Source organism: Artemia sp. Qi Xiang Cuo, chromosome 4, assembly GCF_049724085.1.
Source record: "Artemia sp. Qi Xiang Cuo chromosome 4, ASM4972408v1, whole genome shotgun sequence".
Classification (NCBI taxonomy): Eukaryota; Metazoa; Arthropoda; class Branchiopoda; order Anostraca; family Artemiidae; genus Artemia; species Artemia sp. Qi Xiang Cuo.
In genome coordinates, this window is record NC_142797.1 from 74606533 (window position 1) to 74612532 (window position 6000).

Sequence of the window (6000 nt, forward strand, 5' to 3'; positions counted from 1 at the left end):
CCCATGACAAGAATATACTATGGAACAGGATATATGTCCTGCTTTTAAAAAGCTCATATACTCTAAAAATATGCCTGTATATAAATTGTTAGAGTTGGTACACATTCCTGTAAAAACGGATAGAATTCCCATTACGGTAGTTGGTTAGAAAGGATTCATTGTCTTGTGACGTAAATGACAACAGCTTTTCAAAATTTCTGTCATACTATTGTACAGTACAACAGCAGTTATTATATAGTAAGTTTTTGAGCATGAGCATTGTGATAAAAACAGTCATTGATGTCTTAAATAAACTAAGAGCTTATGAATTTAGAGATGTTTTTTAGAAGTGTGACTGAAGAGTTTTAATGCAAGTACGGTGATCTATTGCACCTCACAGAATTTTGTTAGCAGAGGAAGGATTTCGCAACGTTTCAACGAGTTACTTCCTGCTTTGGTGAAATTTTTAAAAAAAAAAGATGAATCATTTCCCGAGCCAGAAAATCCAGGCTAGCTGAGAGACATTGCTTTTCTAGTGGGCATAACCGTAAAGGTAAATACCCTCAGCTTGTACCTGTAAGGCAAATGTAGGAAATTTTTATGGAACCATTAAAAGTATGGCTTCATTCACAAGGAGCTGTAGGGGGTGGGAGAATCTTACCCAGAGTGAATATAAACACATTATTTGTTTGAAACACATCCCTGACAAGCCAGGTTCCTCACAGCCTTATTATAACAACAAAGAATATATTGCAATTCTTTTGGACTAACAACATCAATCCAATCAGCGCTACCAAGACTTCAAAACACTTCAATTGTAGCATGGTTCTTCACATCTTATATTGTAGAGATTATTGCTGAGGAAACTGACGAAAATTTGGAAAACTGCGTTAGAATTATCACTACAACATAGTAGTCTAACATTAAAAAAATTTTGTTGGGACAAAAAAAGTGCTACTCCTGACAGTTAACCTTTTCCTTTTTATCTAAATATTTTCTTAGTTTTTTAACATGAATTAGGAATGTATATTAAAAATGCAATACTAAACTGTGTGTTTGAACAAAACATCTACAATTTTCTAATTTTATTGGGAACTTCATACTAAGGCTCATGAGCAATAAGGTCGCTCAGTTGGTTAAGATTTTCGGCAACCACTTTGCTACACAGTCAACAAAAGAAAATTTTGGAATTATTGGAAAATTTACGCTTAGCACCAGGCTCAAAATTGGATCCGACGAAAAAAGTGCTATAAAATATGTCATATATGTTGAAATTACCACTTTTCTTCCTTTTAAGTCCTCATGTCGCCACATAGCGCATATTGTGAGCATAAAATCATTTGCAGCTTTTTATCTGACTAAACATTGTTAACTCCCTGGTCTTCTTTGGGTATAAGACTAGCCACCCATGCGGCTCACTTGGGTACCCCTTGTCGCATACAACAATCCATTTATTTTTTCGTAAAACATTTGGCTATAAAAGTTGGAACAAAAAACCTTGTAACCTCTTCTTACCTCCCCAATGTATATGGTTGAAACATAATAGTATATCTTTTTGCGAGCAACTATTTCAGAACAATGTAAATGCTTACAATAAAGATTTCAATGAGGATACACCGACCAAAATCGGGTTGTTCCTGTTAGGGTCTATATCATCTAAGGCGCTTGGAACAGACATTTTCACTACTCTTTAGTCGACATTTTCCTTCCTACTAATATAAGTCGGAAAAGAGTAAAAGGATTTTGTGTATCAGGATTATGTCCATCTGTTCAAGAGTCTTATTTGTTTAAAATCAAATACATCAAAGGAAGATAAATCAAAACATTTTATGTTTCTAATCATCTGGGAAGCTTTTTTTCTGATTTTCTTGTTTGTTTCTTTCGCAATAATATGATGGACTTTTTTCAGAATAATTTTACGAGCCGTATTTTTCTAATCATAACCGACATGATGTAACCATCCATAAATAAATGAAATCCAATGTGCAAAAAAATTTAAATAAATAATCAAGTGAAAATCAAAACTAGCAGAAACTAAGATGAATAGGACTGACCCCCTCCCTATCCCTTCTTTAGACCAGGAACATAATTTGTACTTTACTGAAAATAAAATACAATTTAAATGTTATCCCTTTTTTAACTTTAATAAATCCAAATTATTAGTACTTTAAGAAATATATATCATCATACGTATATAAAACTGTCAATCCACAATGTATATATACTATCTTTATATGCGAGCAATGGTTGTGTATGTATGTATGTATATATGTATTTTTTTCTCGAAAACTGTCACACATATGTAAAGTTTACATTAAATTACTTAAACGGCAAAACTGATAATTGTAAAAATATTTGTATGTATTTTGACAAGGGTTTATAACAATTCAAAAACCATAAAAAAGAAAACCAAAAGTTTGAAGCTTAGTAAAAATCGTTGTTAGAAATCGGACTTGCTGTAATAATCAGATATCTTTGAATAGGCCACAGTATGAAGAAAAGACATTAAATTACGTAAAGAGCAAAAAACTGGTAATTGCAGAAATATTTGTATATATCTTAACAAGGGATTACAACAATTCAAAAACCTTATAAAAGAAAAACCAAAAGTTTGAAACTTAATATTTATCGTTGTTAGAAAAACATTATTACCAAATTTCTTTTCTTATAAGTATCTTGAAAAAGACATGAAAAAAAGTTGAAAAATTTTTAAGTTCAGTTCAGAATCGCTAAAGTTATTAATTAAACTGCAAAAATATTTAAGGTGCCTGAGCAATAATTTTAGTGTTTTAGTTCAAACTAGGAAAAAACCTGAAAATTTTAAAATTAGTTCTTTTTTTGTTTGATAAAATCAACTCGGTACGTGATTAAGCTTACAGGTTTGAGCACGATCAGTTATATAATGTCAGTAGGAGGACCCAGAAAACGAAAATTTGCAATTATTACAAATGATGATTCTCTAGTTTGACAAGGGATCACAACAATTCAAAAACCTTAAAAAAGACAACCAAAGGTTACAAGCTTAATACATATCGTTGTTAGAAATTGGACTAGCTTCAATAATCAAATATCATTGAAAAGTAGTAAGAAAAGACATTAAATTACGTAAAGAGCAAAAAATAGTAATTGCAAAAATATTTGTGTATATTTTAACAATGGATTACAACAATTCAAAAACCTTAAAAAAAAGTTTGAAGCTTAGTAGATATCATTGTTAGAAATCAGATATGCTTTAATTACCAAATATCTCTGAAAAGACTGCAGTATGAAATGATAGCAAATTGTCTGCAGTTAGAAGACAAGCGACAGTGAGAATCCATATATAGAAACCTGCCGAGTGCCGGGGCCCGGCAGCGAAGCCGCCATCATATATATATGACGAAATAAGTATTGTTTTCAGTTAAGTGTAAATTGTATCCTGGTCTTCATAAGGCACGTGGGCATCAACCCCAATAATCTCAGTTTCTGCTCGTTTTCAGTATGACTTGATTATTTATTGTAGATTATTGTTATGTATTTATTTGCTATTGTAGTGTGATGGTTATTTTTTTGTAGTACTAAGCTTGGAATTTTTTTTTCCAAATTTTTTTCAATTTTTCAATTTTTTTTCAATTTTTCATTTTTTTTGAAAAATTTATTTGGTAAAAAAAAAGTTTTTTTTAAATTAATGACATTAAGGAGCTGCACTGAAACTCAGGACAAACGCCAATAATCCTACGCATAGGTAGATGGGGGGGCCGACCCCTAAAACCTTTTTCCATTCATTAAAGCTTAAACATGTTTGTAAGTAATTTAGGACCCAATAATGTAACAAATTGGTCTGGCCAATGTAACACATAGCCTTGTGTTTTATTTATTGATTTCGGGTAAGGTAGGTGAAAAGAATATAAAAATAATTCATGATAATGAACTGTAAGTAAGTAGTGACTCGAGGAAAAAGTACCTTTTTATATGGAATTTAAATAGCAATTTTAAACTTTTAACATTCATTAAATTGAAGAAACCACGTGAAATTGAAGAAACCGCCACCACCGCCACCGCCAGTATACAAAAGGGTAGTGGATAAGGAAATACACATTTACAGGCAAAATGGCTGAAACGTATCTATGCGAATTTTGGTGAGCAAGGAAGTCTTAGTGCTCTCTGTACACTTGCTTGCACCTCCAATGTTTTACGGAGTGTAGCAAAAGAATATCTGCAAAGTAAACCGATCTATACTCTTCTTCGAAATCATAGACTTCGCGGTAATCAATATCGAAAAACAAAGCTCTACCCACTGCAAATCATGCAAGCTGATCTTATGACTTTAGATTAGATACAACGACAATACAATAAACACTATAAGTACATTCTATTTGCGATTAGTATTTTTAGTCGCTATTCCTATGCAATTCCATTGAAACCTAAGTGTGGGAAGCGGATTACAAATGCTCTAGACGCAATACTTCGCCAAGATTCCTACAGTAAAATTCAGACAGATCGAGGGATTGAATTTGTTAATCCGCATGTAAGCAAAATTCTATTGAAATATGGTACAGTGTTGTAGCATAGTCATAGCCCAATCAAGGCTGCAGTGGCCGAACGATTGATTAGAACCACTCGTCTTCTCATTTCCATAAATTGCACATTCAAAAATTCTGCCGCCTTTATTTATGATTTGGAAAAAATAGTACATGTTTACAATGAACGTCCTCATCGCTCCCTGTCCAATCTTGGTCCTCTTGAAATTCATCATGGTGACAATACACTTGAAATTTCTCTCAAACAATATTCTTCTAGCAGTGAAAGTGGAATTAAATTCGATTCGATGATGGAACGTATGAAATTGCTCTTGTAGATTGTATTTTTCAAAAATACATATGATATTTGGAGAAAAGATAGCGCGTATGAGATAAAAGTTATACCATTAGATTGGACACTCTTTGTCGAGTATGAATGGGTTGAAGCACTTAAATCAAGTGAATACCCCCATATCACAGTGAATTACAAAGAATTTGGTAGTAGGGCAGATTTGTGTCGTACAATCAATCGCAAAAACTCTGCTCATAAGAGAGGTACATTCCAATTTAATTATTCAATGGAACATGGTAGGATTTACATTAGCTCACCTGTTGACAATGAAATGCTACTTCTCAATGATTATTTGAGAGATGTTCTTGGCTTTACACAACTTGTTCAAACAAATTAATGTATTCATTAATTGAACATTGGTGAGCACTAGCGATAATTTATCAAACTATGCAAGCTACTATGTTCATGACTCCAAAGTCATACAAGGTATTGAGAGGAAAGGCATTGGGCTATGAATATAGATCAAACGTTGATACTGATTGTGAGTTAGTTACTGCAGTGACAAAAGAGTATCATTTAGTTGCAACAATAAATAATGAGATTTTTAGTATATTTCATTGGTTGCCTACCAACTTTAAGGTTGATATAAAATTACAATTAGCTCCATCTTATTTTATTTTTAGCAAAACAACTGTTTCGGTATCTGCAACAATTTCCAATCTCACTTAAGCAATTATTCCTATTCGAGAACAACAAGTTATGAGCTCTGTTGCATTGGCTGTGACAAACTGAGAGCCAATGGTAACAATATCAAACTTCTTGTTCCCCATACGATCACCAATCAGCGTCACATTGCCATTGGTTCTCGTAGTTATACCGATTCGTCATTTATCAATGGAGAAATCCCGTCGAAACTTGCATTGGCCTTTGTGAAGATTACTAGAGCCGTTGGATCCTGGACTGCAACTCCCCACGATTTTAATTTTTTGGCTTATCCAGTCTTGTGTGCAAGGTAAGTGGAATTATCTTGTACACATTATCATTTGATAAAAAAAAAATCTGACAGAAATCTGTATGAATTGATTATACAATCACTAGATCACGATTCACAGCTATCTGAAAATGGAATAACCAATTCAATGTGATCAAAAAATCAAGGTATAATTCTTTTTGGCTTGTCAGGCACTCAAAATATGAGTGTTGCTAGAAGTGGGAATGCACGTTTAGAGT

General features: G+C 32.9%; 1 protein-coding gene across 2 annotated transcripts in view; it reads right to left on the reverse strand.

Moving 5' to 3' along the window:
* Positions 1 to 1661, reverse strand: part of LOC148953428 (sodium-independent sulfate anion transporter-like) — a 210117-nt gene extending 208456 nt beyond the window's left edge. Inside the window, exon 1 of one of the 2 annotated variants that reach the window (XM_089087677.1) lies at positions 1572 to 1661. The gene's annotated coding sequence lies outside the window, so the exon portion shown is untranslated. The remainder of the gene's footprint in view (positions 1 to 1571) is intronic. The other variant, XM_089087676.1, reaches the window with a different exon arrangement.
* Between the last annotated feature and the right edge of the window lie 4339 nt (positions 1662 to 6000).